This window comes from Manis javanica, chromosome 9 (assembly GCF_040802235.1).
Source record: "Manis javanica isolate MJ-LG chromosome 9, MJ_LKY, whole genome shotgun sequence".
Lineage (NCBI taxonomy): Eukaryota > Metazoa > Chordata > Mammalia > Pholidota > Manidae > Manis > Manis javanica.
In genome coordinates this window covers 79,070,830-79,084,913 of record NC_133164.1, presented here as the reverse complement: position 1 = coordinate 79,084,913, position 14,084 = coordinate 79,070,830, and the positions used below count along the sequence as shown (strand labels likewise).

Below are 14,084 nucleotides of genomic sequence, written 5' to 3'. Positions count from 1 at the left end.
TGCTGCCTCATCCACATCACTACCTAGCAGGCCTTTGTCTTATGGAATTGCTGACCCCAGCCCCTCAGAAAGCTCACCTCAGATTTCCTTTCTTACTTTCTATGTCTGTGTGTGTGTTTGAGTGGGAGGGAACTGCACAAGGAAGGAAGGCGGCCATGGTATCATCCCAGTAATAACGGACTGACTTGTCTTTGGACCCTATGCACACACCCTTGTGGCTGAATAATCTCGGTTAACATAATTCTTCTCACTAAATCTTTATCATTTTTAAAGTATACATAACAATTCTGAACTCATCTTGCAGTTTCTTCTAAGTTATATTTTTATCAATAAACATGAATGGATCAGCTTCTTGGTAACCAGGCTCCTAAAAGACATGTATAAAGTTAAATTCCAGTTTATTATTTTGCAATAAAAAAATCACCATCAATCAGAGAGGACACTAGTTTCCTCTGGCTAGCACATTAACTACCTAGAGAGGAATTTGGCTTAATTTAGCAAACACAGAATCAGAGTAAGGAGAATTAATGGCATAATTCAAACATTTGACATTGCCTGGGAATGTGGCTGAAAGCATCATCCTCACAGGAAGTAGATCACAAGAGAAAAAGCACAGGCATGGGAATCAGACTCACTTGAGTTTGGGTACCACTGGCATTGGTGACCCAGAGCAAATTATCACCATTTCTCAGCTTCTGCAAAATGGGTACAGTACTGCTCATTGGCTCAGCTTAATTGTTAATTTATTCAATGTGTATAAAGCCCTTCTGGTGCTAGGTGTCTTCATCTCCCTTTAAGTGATAAGCCATAGCAGGTGTAAATATGTAAACTTCATCTTAGTGAAGTTAGTATAATACAATATTCCAGAGTGCCTTCTATCCTCCATGGGAATGGAAAAGTTTTCTTATGCTTGCTTTGTTTTTATTTACGCATGTTTATACTCTGCTGGTCTTGAAAACAATAGCAAATTGTCCTGATAGCAAAGGTTCATAAAGAAGACATAGTCACATTTTAAACTTACACACTCAGAGATATCTGATACACCTACAGAAGCAATTCTGAAAGTGGCAATTAAGCAATATTTTTAGTGCCCATAAGTGTTGGACCAATTAAAAAGGTCATCAAAGTATCATGTGTATGTCTAAACTGTAGCTAGTTGGTGCATTTTCAGGGGGGAAGGGGGCACTACCTATATTCTCCATGCTCACACAGAGGCAACACTCATCTCAAGTACATGTGACTATAAGTAAGTCACAGGTAGGAGCACTATCTTCCAGCAGACATCCCTTGCCTTCGCTCCTGAGACTACTTTTTGGAGAACCCATAGATCCAGATGCTTCCACAGTTCCTCTCCTTGTACTTTCCTGATCCTCTTTCAAGCTCAGATGCCATGTCTTCTGTGAAACCCTTCTTGACTCCTGCAGAAAGCATTTAGTTGTTGGCTTCTCTGTGCTATGGGAGATCCTTGGAAGTATCTTCTGCATTGATGGGTTGTGTGGAGGCACATGGCAGGTTTGACAGATGGAGGCATTTAATAGATTTTGCACAGTTTGAAGGGTTGTATGTGTCATGCTAAAAATGCTGGGCCTTTTTCCCCTAAGCAAATGGGGAAGTAGATTTTTAAACCTCACAGTAAAGTAACCACATTAAATTTTTTTAAAGTGTGTTAAAAAAAAGCATCCCAAAGTCTGTTTGGTTCTGTGATCTAATAACCATGCTAACAGGTAGCCTTACTATACAGTGGGGATGCCAGCTTCAGGGCCTCTGCACATAGGAAAATCTTCATGAAACAGTTGAAAAATCTAGGAAAGAATTATTACAACAAATAAACAACTAATTTGCTGAAAGAGGAATAAGACTCTGCATGTGTTTTCATCTCCCATCGGGGTTTTTATGACTAGAAAAATGAGCCCCTGACAGGAAAACTCTGTCTTCTTCTCCACTGGGTCCCCAAACAGGCATCTTAATCACCCTCCCTCCTCCTGGTGTTCATCCTTAACCTGGGGCTCCAGCACATTACCTTTCCTGAGTAGGCCTGCTGCTTGGCTCATTGCTAAGCAGCTCATAAGCTGCTTCTACAGCCAACTTTACTGAATCAATACAGCAGGAAAACAGTGCCCTTGAATGTACACACTGCAGGCGTGGGCAGGAATAAGGCTTAGCTTACATCATAGCGCTCATTCCTTAGAGCTACAGGTGGAGGTGGAGAAGCAGATGATGCTCCACAAAATGGATCAGACATTTCTTACTTTAAATGTTTTTTTTTTTTTTTCAAAAAACAACTGTTACTAGAAGAGGAAGAGAGGGTGAATCTATCATTGGAATCTTTCAACTTCTCAGGTTATTAGTCTCCTTTTGCCTGGCCCTAAGTATCCCAGCAATGAAATCAAATCCCGTTAAGCTAAGGTTCATCTTATAGCTTATTAAGGATCTAAATCTTGATATGAACTTTCTTTTCTTATCAAATAGGGTAATAAAGGTAATATAGAAGGGAAGGTCACCTTTTGAAGTAGTGCAGGGTTATTTCTCCAAAGCTGATTTGAAATGTGGCACTTAGAAACTGCAAAATTTAGTGAGGTCTCTGGGCAAAATCTATTTTTATAATTGTGATGTGACTTAGAAATATAATGTAATGTAACTTAATTTATTTTTGTAAAAGTGTTAATATATGTAAAATACTTAGCATAATGCCTGGAAGTGTTCAGAGAGAAATTTTGAAGAATAAGAACTACAGCTATTATAATGGGGAATCACATGACCTTGTAGGCCAGCTTTGTGTATTCCATTTACTAGATAAAGACGTGATATTGTTTACTGAGTGCCTATTAGGTGCTGGAAGGTGTCCAGAGATGCTGGGAATATCTGTGATCAAGTCTTCCTGGAGCTGACATTCCAGGGGAAAACTGGCCAATCAATCTTCAGTCGAGAGAAACAATCATGATTTAATTTACCTGTTATGCTAAGCATATGACTGCTTTAAAAATAATTCATCCTTTGATTATGGAAGAGAATCCTTGGGGCAGTGAGTGAATTCTGAAGTCCTGTCCCAAAGTGCAAGAAATGGGAAATCCATGCATATAAATGAAATTTGAGCAGTTTCACTTAACTCACCAGGATAATAAGCCTAATCAAGGCAGAACACCTGTTTTGTGCAAAATGAATTCCATATATAGCTGAAGCTAAGTGCTTATTGTCTACATTAGATCTACATACATGTGTATGTATGCAAAGATAAAAATGTACGCACTGTGCCGGACCCATTTTATGCATCTTCTGGGAACCTTTTGGCCATAGTTTTCTGCTCTGCTCCTCTGCTCTCCCTCCAGGGAGGGTGCCTGCTGCTTTCTCTAGACACAGAGGACAGGTTACATCTTGATCCTTCATGGTGGCAGCCATGTCATCATGACACTTCTGCTGGCCAGACAAGGCCTGCTGTTAAGCCTGTCCCCACTCTGATACCGTTTGTGATCAAGAACCAGCATTCGCACCTCACTGAGGCCTGCCTGTGCCCCTGAGGGTCCATGCTCCTTGTCCATCCTCACAGCAGATGTCACGGTGGTGCTCAGCCACCAGGGGAGCAGGGGCCCAGTCAGAGATATGAGGGGCTGATGCCCATGTGGCAACCATTGACCCCTGGAGGCCAGAGCTAGTGAGTAAATGCTCCCACCATGGCAAGACTGTGTGCAGACTCATGGGATTTCCCAGCTAGTTGATCTGCCATGCTCACCAATACTGTGCCCACACCAGTAACCTGCTCTGTCTCTTTACTCTCCTTCTCCTTCCCTTCCCCAACATCCTTTCCTTCATCACTACCTTCATGTGCACGCCAGGAGGCCTCTTTCTAAAGCCCTGTTTTCCGGAAACTCTGGCTAACGTGAAGGCAGAGGGATAGTGAATTTGCTGTTCACATTTGATAAAATTTATGGGGAATTTTCTTGTTGTTGTATATCTTTGTTGTTTTTCTTCTTTCAGTTTGGGAGAGCTAAACAGGTTCAGATAAACAGAAGGGTTTATGTGCTCAGTGAAGGCAAAACAGGGATCTGTATCATTCAGCCTCAGGTACATGTGACTTGGGAAGGAAACCCAACCACTAAAATCATAGGACTCATTAGCCTTTCCAGAGGGGAGTCACCTGCTCAGCATCATTTTCCCCCTTTCTCACTGTGTGTCTTGTCCTTCTGAAATACTTGCATGTAGAAGAAATGAGATTTACCCAATATATAAGGAAATTATCTGAGATGTACATTGCAGAGGAATAAGTGTGACATGTAAGGATCCGTGATTTGCACCACACCTGCCCAGGAGTAAGATGTCCTTCAGCATAGAGCCCACTCCTTACTGTTTCTCGATCGATCTTATTAACAGGCTGTCTCCTGCCCTGTAGTTCCGGGCCCTACCATTTCAGAGGAATTATGCTGACCAGTGCTCTCAATTGCTGCTCCTTTGAGTCCTTATTCTTGTTATGCTCTGGTTCAGGTAGCAAACACACCCTTTAAAAATCCTCTGAGAAAGAAGCCATTTCTGATGCAAACTTTCTACTCCATTCCTCCTTAATTACCCCCTTTTTGCCTCCAGTGAACATCCAACACTCCTGCTGTGCTCTTGGTTATACCTTAAACACGTCTTCACTCCCCTATAGGAGACATGGCACTCCCCGTGGCCCAGACACTCCTTCTTCTCTTCAGCTTTGAATCCCAGTTCCTAGCTCAGTGTCTAGACCAGTAGGGTCTGAACTCTGAGTGATGGAATGTACGGTTTTATGGTCTCTCAGCCTTCCCTGCAAGTTTTTTGTTTAAACTAGAGGTTTGCAATTCTGTAAATACCCGAAAAAAATTTGTTTGTGCTTTAAAGTTTCTGCTTATAAAATAAACAGAATAATGATTAAAATGAAACACACTCAGTATTTATGGTAATATCAAAACTAAGTGAGGCTAACAGTTACTCACTGAGGATTTTCCCATTTTCAATATTTGAATGCAATCTGGCTTATTGCAGCAAGGCTTCGTAAGTGACAGCATAATATTTAAAAACACTTATACTTGCACCTAATAAGCATTTTTTTTCTACAGCTTATTTTGGATAAATTGAAATGAGCCTACAAATTCTATAAAATATACACAAAACATGTCTAACAACCACTACATTTCAAAGGCTTCTGTTAAACTAACTTTTACGTTAAGGGGACCATGGATTCTCCTTCTGAGGATGTGATCTATTTTGATGAGGGTGAGACACCACTAGGTATATGGACCCAGATCCTTGGAGGACAGAAAATACACACAGAAAGGTCTTCTACTTTTTCCTTAAAACCCTGCACACTCTTCTCCCACAGAGATGGAGACTATTCAGTTATTGGGGTGTGTATGTGAAAGTGAGTGTGTGCGTGTGTGTGTGTGTGTGTGTGTGTGTGTGTGTGTGTGTGAAAGAGAGAGGGGGGCAGGGTGGAGATTGAGAGAGAGAAAGAGAGAACGCTTATATACCCAGGAAGCTGAAGTCCTGAGATCCTGATAGAGACAGCAGTATCCACCATGAACAAAAGTGGACAGGAATTTGTAAGCATATATTTGATTGAATATTGGGGAGAAAACCTGTCCTCCAGATTTATATCTTATTTAGGTGCTTGAAAGTCTTTTTTTTGAGAAAATGTCTTTAAAATGCACATTATAAAGGGAAGTGGAATTATAAAAGGCATGAACATTTAGAACAGTGTTCTTTTTCTTGAAATATAGTTAATATACAATATTATATTGGTTCCAAGTATATATACAATATAGTGATTTAACACTTATATACATTATTAAATCCTCCCCCCAAATAGTATAGTTACTGTCTGTCAACATAGAAGGATTTGTTACAGAACCATTGACTATATTCTGTATGCTGTACTTTCATCCCCGTGAATAATTTATAGTATGATTAAGACTGTGTGCCTCTTTATCCCCTTCATGTATGTCATCCACCCACTCCAGCCCCTCCCACATGGGAACCACCGGTCACTTCTCAGGGACCAACGAAACAAAGTGAACAAAATAGAACATGAGCTCTTAACTGTTGTGCCATGGACTCCCTCAGCAGCCTGGCGAACCTGTAGAGCCCTAGAATGATGTTTCTAAATGCCTAAGATAAAATCCCTAAGATGGCAATGGGACAAATTAAGTTGAAATGAAGGAATCTAAATGTTTAAAAGAAATGGTAATGTAATAATACCAATGTCTTTACATATCATTGCACTAATAATGAGTACATCTAATCCTGGTAATTTCAAAGTAGTTAATGTAACATGAAACCACAATATAAAACTCTGGGACTTTCTATCTGATGCCAAAGTGACAAGTTCTGCTAATATGATCATGGTTTGTTGCCTACACTACATTTAAAGGAAATGCTACGTTCATTTAGAAGGTATTAAACATTAAGATATAGTTTTTTTCTCATCCAAGTTCGTGGACCCCCTGAATTTTATCCTTGGGCTCCTCCCAGGGATTTCTCTGATTTTGTTGAAGAAATGCTTAAGCAGATGGACAGATTGGGCATAGGGATGGAGGGTAAAGAAGTTAAAGGCAGGGAGGAAGGTAGAGGATACATCTGGCACCCTTGCTGGGGCCACTTGTACTGAGACACTCAGTGCCGTCCCTTTGATATCGGACAAACTAAGTGTGGTTACTCAGCAAATGTGACTAAGTCTCTAAATAATGTCACCTTCATTTAACTCTGAGAGGAAAGGTCTTTCTGTCATTAATAAGCATCATGATACCCCAGTGGCAGGCCATGGTGCGCAGCCTGCCGGGTAGGTGCCTTGGGGATTAGGGAGGTGGGCCCTCAGCCACTCTAAGCAGATCAGGCTCTTGGAAATCACTGTAGAAATCTGGGCCGGAAAATGGGAAAGGTGCCCACACCTGTGCAGGGAGAGGTCTGTGGACACTCCGTACAGTTTCCCTTTGTCATAATTCTCTTTCTGTCGTTAGGTTTGGAAAGGGGAAAAGCTTACTGGATCATCTGTCGTCAGAATTTCACCACCCTTTTACTTAAGTGCTAACCTTTTTTTTTTAATTTTGTAAGTGTAAAAAGGTAATGTAAACTGTTGGTTTGATTTAATTGATCTGGGGTTTGGTGGTTTCATGTGGGTAAAGGAATGAGGCTTTATGTTTTTTTAGATTTTTTAAGCTTCCCTCCAAAGGAAATGATCTTTTCTTCCTAAAGTGGTCAGTAAATGGCCGTTATTAAACTAATGGCTTTTTTAGGAGTGCTGATTTATCTGAGCATGTTCTAATACAAATATTTATTGGATGCCTTCTACAGTTTAAGGACAGCTGACATTTTGGTTATCCTACGACTGATAACACTTCATCATTATGGATCTAGGATCTCTTTTAATTCAAATATCACGTACACAAAATAGAAATTACTTCTAACTCTTGAGTTACTTATGCCAAAATTATTTGCCTTCTTCTCTACTAATTGTGTGTGTCCAAAGATACACATTTAAGGGAGACTTCAGATTATTAATATCCTAATAACCAGGCACAGATTTGTTCAGAGTTCTATGGTGTGTTGTGACAGGTTGAGTCTGGAATAGGGTTTTGGATTTTAGCTGATTTTGTTTTGGGCCCTACCAACACTGCCTGGAAACAAGCTAAGAGACTCAAATGCCATCACTCAGTGTTTATTCCACCTGTACTGTATTCCTGGCGCTGTGGTAAGTTAGAGAGGAAGGGAAGGAAGTTCTCTGCCCCTAAGGTCCACAGACAAGCATGATGAGGTCGTAAATGCTGGTTGGGGGCTGTTTTGGGAACTTCTCAGGGTGCTGGGTGGGAAGAGCAGATGAGTAAGACTTCAGGAGAGTCATTCTGAGGGTGCTGTGGCTGAAGAAGGAGTAGGAGTGTGCCAGGGGGTTGGGATGGGGATGAGTAACAAGATGTGCAGGGCCTTGGAGGTAAAGCGTGTCAGGCATTGACTAATTATTTTTCTTGGGGGGATAGAGCATTTAAAGGAGGATCCACAGAAGCTGAGGCTTGGCTGGGAAAGTGCAGTGCTGTACAAAAGGTGGTTCTTCTTTCTCAGTTCATTCATCTCCAGCAGAAATATCCTTTCTGTCTGAAATACAAATACATGTTTTGGCCTTTGAGCTTAGTTTGGAAGGAAAAGTTAAGACTGCTTCATGTAGAACAAGGGGAATGCTCTAGAACAAGATGTGCAAAGTCTCGTAGGCATGTGTAAGCATGACATTTGGGGAAGATTTAAGCAGGTTGGTATTGCTGTACTGTAACATCAGAAGAGTGAGTAGCTAGAGAAAAACATAAGCCAGGAAGGGAGAGCCTGCTGGTGACACCCCAGTATCAACTCTCAGCCACCACCCAGGTGTCCTACAACTCCATTTTGGCACGGACCAGCCCGAGTTAGCACAGACTCCACAATTTAAGGGCAAAGTCTTTCAATTCTGACCCTTGCCACCCATATTTAGCATCAGATCCCACAAGTTAAAGGACAAGACAAGGCCCCTGACAAGACTGCCGTTACCCCAGATGCCAGGTGCAGGTAGGTCCCCAGGCCACCCACACTGTGTCAGACTTGGCTACAAATCTGAGGATTCCCATGATCCCCTTCAGGCTCAGTAATTCACTAGAAGGACTCACAGAACTCAGAAAAACACTATACTTACAATTACAGTTTTATTACAGTGGATACAACTTAGGAACAGCCAAAGGGATGATATGCAAGGGCAGGCTGGGGGTGGGGTAGGGGAGCACAGAGAGCCCAATGCCCTTTCCCCATGGGATCTGGGTGCAGCACCCTCCCAGCACACCTTGTGTGTATTCACCATCTGGAGAGCTCCACCTAGCTTTGCGGTCCAGACTTGGCACTGAGGTTTCATTACATAGGCATGCTTGATTAAACCATTGACTACAAGACTGAACTCAATCTCTAGTTCCTTTCTCCTACCTAGAGGTATGTGGCAATCTGAGGGGATGCTAAGAAATCCAAACCCTCTAATGAGTAGTTGGTCTTTCTGATGAGCAACTCCCATCCTGAAGCTAAGGAGGGGTACCTCCCTGAGACATCACAGGGAGACATAACTTATTAGCATCCCAGAGATACTCCTGTCACCCAGGAAATTCCAAGGACTTTTGAAGCTCTGTGCCAGGAACCAGGGAAAAGACCAGCTATATTATTTTTTACTCAGTCACGTGAAATGTAGGTGCCATTCTTTAACAGTCTAGATGCTTATTATAAAGATGGTCTGTGCATTTACCAATAGAAATAGTAACATTTTATATTTTAGTGGTTAACAGCTTACTCCAGAACTTAACCACTTAAAGAAATACTTTCAACAAAGCCTTTCCAGTAGTAGGTTATGATGGAAAAAGCAAATGGTATCTCTTGCCATTCTTTAATGAAAGTAATATATGATCAAACTCAGTTTAAGATTGAATTTGTAATTTTATGTCCTTAAAGGATAAAGCAGCCACCCCCCTGGCATTCTTTAATTCTCAGGCAGGAAGGAAGTTGCTTTACATTGGGAGTTTCTGCCCTGTGCCTAGAACACCCTTCTGAATGCCAGACTTTAGCAAGCCTTCTGGTTTTAGTAATGGGATGTTTACAGAGGCCAGATGAGTTGTGCAAATCTAGCAAAGTGAAAACAACCTTACAATTTGAGTCCTTTGTCTAGAGAGAGCCGCAGTCTGAGGGGATTAGTTAATACTCCACATTCTGTGCAGATAAGTATATTGTTAGTGGAAAACTCTTTGGAAACCTTTCTCAAGCTGCTTGCTGGGAAGAGGCCTAGAACTGAAATGACTCGTGAGCTGCAGGAGGACCTGTGGGGCCATGAGCACCAGCTCATTTGGTGTCTGACCACATGTGGTTGTTCTATAGGCTCTTAAAATGGTACAAGCATCAGGAATATCCTAAAAAGGCTGGAGTTGAGCCATGTGCAGATGGATCTTTGCCACATCACTGTGGAAGCTAACAGTTCAGAAATGGAAAGTGAACCTGCAGCTGATATTACACTGCAGTGTGGCTTTGCTTAGTCCTTGATAGATGAAGTTGTTCTGGAGGCTGAATTTTCAAGATGATTGACAACTGACCCCTTTCAGTACCAGAAACTATTTTAATGACATTTAGCTGAAAATCATTCTGAACTCTCTCAGGCATCTTTCTGCCTTGCTGAACATAAGGTGACCTGTTGGTGGTAAGCAAAGGTCATCACTGAGAATATAAAGGTCTTTCCAGGAACCTGCTGCAGCTGAGCAGCTTACAGAAGCTCCTAAGTACCCCCAGCTGTGGGACTTGGCTGTGTCATGGCTTTCATATTTTACAGCATCTTCCCTTTTGGCAATTCATTTTCTTCACTGTTGCCTGAATGCTTTTAGCAGTCTGTTCCTTTTTTTATGAATTTTTGAAGGTTCAAAAACTGGATAATATACATTTTGTGCATATATTGAGTACAGGCTCATGTGTCATCAAAACAGGTGAATAAAGATGGTCTGTGCATTTACCAATAAAAATATTAACATTTTATATCTTAGTGGTTAACAGCTTACTCCAGAACTTAACCACTTAAAGAAATACATTCAACAAAACCTTTCCAGTAGTAGGTTATGATGGAAAAAGCAAATGGTATCTCTTGCCATTCTTTAATGAAAGTAATACATAATCAAACTCAGTTTAAGATTGAATTTGTAATTTTCTTTGATGAATTGGACTCTCAGGTGAATGGACTTGATGACATCTGTTCGCAGATTTTGTTTTGTGTACTTACTCTCTAGGACTTAATTTTCATGATACTGATAAATAACCTAACTCTAAATAGATAGTATCCCATCCTCTCATGTCTCCATTTTACTGCCTACCAATAAATGTAAAAATTGATAGATAATTTTAAATATTAAACCAGTACAGTGATTTTTATTTGAAAATATATAAAGCCATCTAAGACTTGTTATTTTCTGAACAATTTTTAAATATTCTTTGCCTTTCCATGGTCTCCTCAGGGTGTGGAAGTTTTGCCTAATGAAAAGGTTTAAAGATGCTCTCTAAAATGCTTTCTGAAAGAACCGCTTCTCTGGCAGTTAACTCTCATGGGGTCAAAGAACCTTTCAAACCCCTCACAGTGATGGTTAGTTTTAAAGTATCTGACCTGTTTGTGTGCCTGGTGGGAGTTCAGCTCCCTGGAAGACACCTGCGGCAGTAATGCAGCTCTTGAAAGAAGTTTTGTAAAAGCGAAGCACCAAACTGCAAAGAACAAACCATTGTAATGTGAGCTGCTGTTACTTCTGAAAGAGCCTAGTTGCTCTCCTGGAAGGATATACTGTGATTCCTGAAACAACAGTGGAAATGCTGCTCCTTGTGTGGCGTCAAGTCACATCTTGATTGCAATTGTTAAGTGCTGGTTAATCCTCCCAAAGTTTGCACAGTGAATAAAGTGAGTCACAAATATTCTTCCATCCTTCAAGATAAGAATGGTCATTATTTGCATTTGTGTGTTGCTTTGAAATTTCTCAGTAATGATCCAGTTTAATTCTTAAATTACCTGACTCCAAAGCTAACATTGCATTAGCCATTCTTTCCTTCAGTGCTTCTCCATCACACAGTGCTTTGAATGTATGTCATACACTTATAACTTTGTATTCTTATTATTTGATTATATGATTGCCAACCTGTTTGACTTGAAGCTTCTGAAGGGTCATGGACATGTCTTCTTCACACCCAATATCAGTGTCTCTTTCTGTAAGGGACACAAATGTTCGACGAATGAACAAATGCTGAACCCCTAATCCATTTTCTCTCTACTTCTGGCCTGGCTAACAACTTACCATGGAGAATCAGCTCAAAGATCTCTAAAGAGTCACTGCTAACACCCACCTCCCTGAGCCAGCTTCAGTGCTCCTATTCTCTGTGCCCTACATGACTATTGGCATAACTCTATCACTGCTTACACCATGTGTGAATAAAGTGAAGGTTCCTCTGGCCAGGATTCTCACCTGGCCTTGGTCAACTAGCTCACTACACATGTGTTGGCAATACATTGCTACTGACTCCATATGAAGAGCTCTGCCCAATGCTCTGGGTGACACAGTGGCATGGCTGCTTGGCTGCAGGAGAGCAGAGACTGGAGTGGTGGCAGCACAAGGACAAAGACTGAGACAGCTGCGGGGACAGAGAGGCCCAGAGGCAGAGACCGGCTTGCTGCATGCAGATTCACTCTGAGTGAATGGGATTGTAGTGACTGACCTACCACTGTGGGAATAAAGTTGGGTATAAACCCTTCCATCCCAAGAATGTTCTATTGTCATTTTTCAGTCTCATTGAATCCATAATGAACTTGCCTGGGGCTGAAACACATTGGCAAGACACCGTGGCAATATCATTATTGGCTGACTCCTCTAGAAGTAAGAATGGGACTTGAGTCTTACTCAACTTTAAATGAATGGTGTGCACTACAGTGCCTGGCACACACTAATTAATTACTCAAGACATGTTTATAGATTTAAGGAGTGAAAGAAAATAAGATTGTAATTGTAGACTGGTAGATCTTGAATGCCTTGCTCAGAAATTTGGAATGTATTATGGGAAGTAATTGAAAAATACCTAAGGTTTGCTCTTCTTCCTAGTATGTTAATTAAATAAATAATAAAGAAGAAAAATTGAAAAAATATTCCTATCAGTAAGGTTCATAAAGTGATTTCAAAATACATCCATTGCCATTTATTTTTTCTAATACATTCAGGTATTAACATCTAACTGTGCACCCTTCATATGCCAGGTAATATCTAAGATTGGGAATATAGAAGTACATAATTCACTATTAAGCTTTTTGTCAGGTAAAATTCAATGATCAGGATAGTATGAAATCATTGTTCTTCTACATCATTGGGCTAAGAATCATATCAGACACATCAGCTCTCTAGCCTTTCAACATCTATTCAGACAGAAAATCCTTTTATAGTAGTTCAGAATGTCCCTTCTGTCCTTTCCCACTTTACCGGTATCACTGCCCTAGATTCGTCCGCTATAATTGATATACTCTTCCTAATATTCCCCTGTATACTAACATAAAACTATATTATGGTGCACTTATGTTCATGTTGTTTTGTAATTCTGTCCACTGCATTTATGTCTGCATGGTCTGTTTCTCCATCTGGATTAAGAGCAAAATCTTGTATGAGTTGTTCACAAAAATATTGGTTAAATTAAAGAGAAATTAGTCTTGGATAAAAATATTTAAGTAAATTAATATTCTTAACTCTTCTACATTCCTTCCCATTTCAATACCAGCAGTCATGAACATAGTATTTGTACAGCAAGAGATGTCCGGAATGATGTTCCTGGTAATTCTTGACCAAACGTATGAATGGGGGACTCTGTTGAGGAAGAATATAGACTGTACTTAGCATCATCAAGTACCTTTGTGATTTATCACAAATGTTTCTGATCCCCAGACTCTTTAGCACTTTGCAAATAATGTTTGTCTTCTCTAGGGTTGTCTATGCTAAGGAAACTGGACATCTGTTTTGAATAATTTGACCTTAAATCACATTTTTAAGTAAAGCCACATGAATGTTATTATGTCATTTTATTGCATTACATAACAACAGGAAGAGAGAGTATCCTCTGGGCTTCTGAAGAGAACCAGAGGTTGATCTAATTGTTTATACTGTATTAAATATCTTATTAAAATTCATATTTTCCAGTGAACCTTGGTACTTTTTGAAGAAATAGATTTTATTCTCATCTCCTTATTTTGCATGTCACTAACTCTTTTGTTTACTTGGGAAAAATAAGAACTAGTAAGAACATATTGTCATCTTAAGCACAGTTATAATTCTTTTTAAATAAGAGAATAACTCAAGTGATTGGAGAACCAACTAATTTTTTTTAAGAGATGTAATTCAAAGCTGAAGATGACTCTAATAGATTCTAGTGCACTTTTTCTTGTTCCTCTATTTTTTAATTTTCTCCAGAGAGCATATACCACAAATATTTGATTTCATCTGACTCTGAGATGTGCTATGGAATCTTAATTTTATGTTGGGTTACAACATTAGCCCTAGAATCAGACTGACTGGATTAAAATCCTGGTTTTC

At 40.2% G+C, this 14,084-nt stretch overlaps 1 protein-coding gene across 9 annotated transcripts in view; it reads left to right on the top strand.

Annotated features, from left to right (window-relative positions):
• The window catches only part of PTPRM (protein tyrosine phosphatase receptor type M), an 857,076-nt gene that overhangs the window by 326,440 nt on the left and 516,552 nt on the right, over positions 1 to 14,084 (top strand). The window lies entirely within an intron of this gene.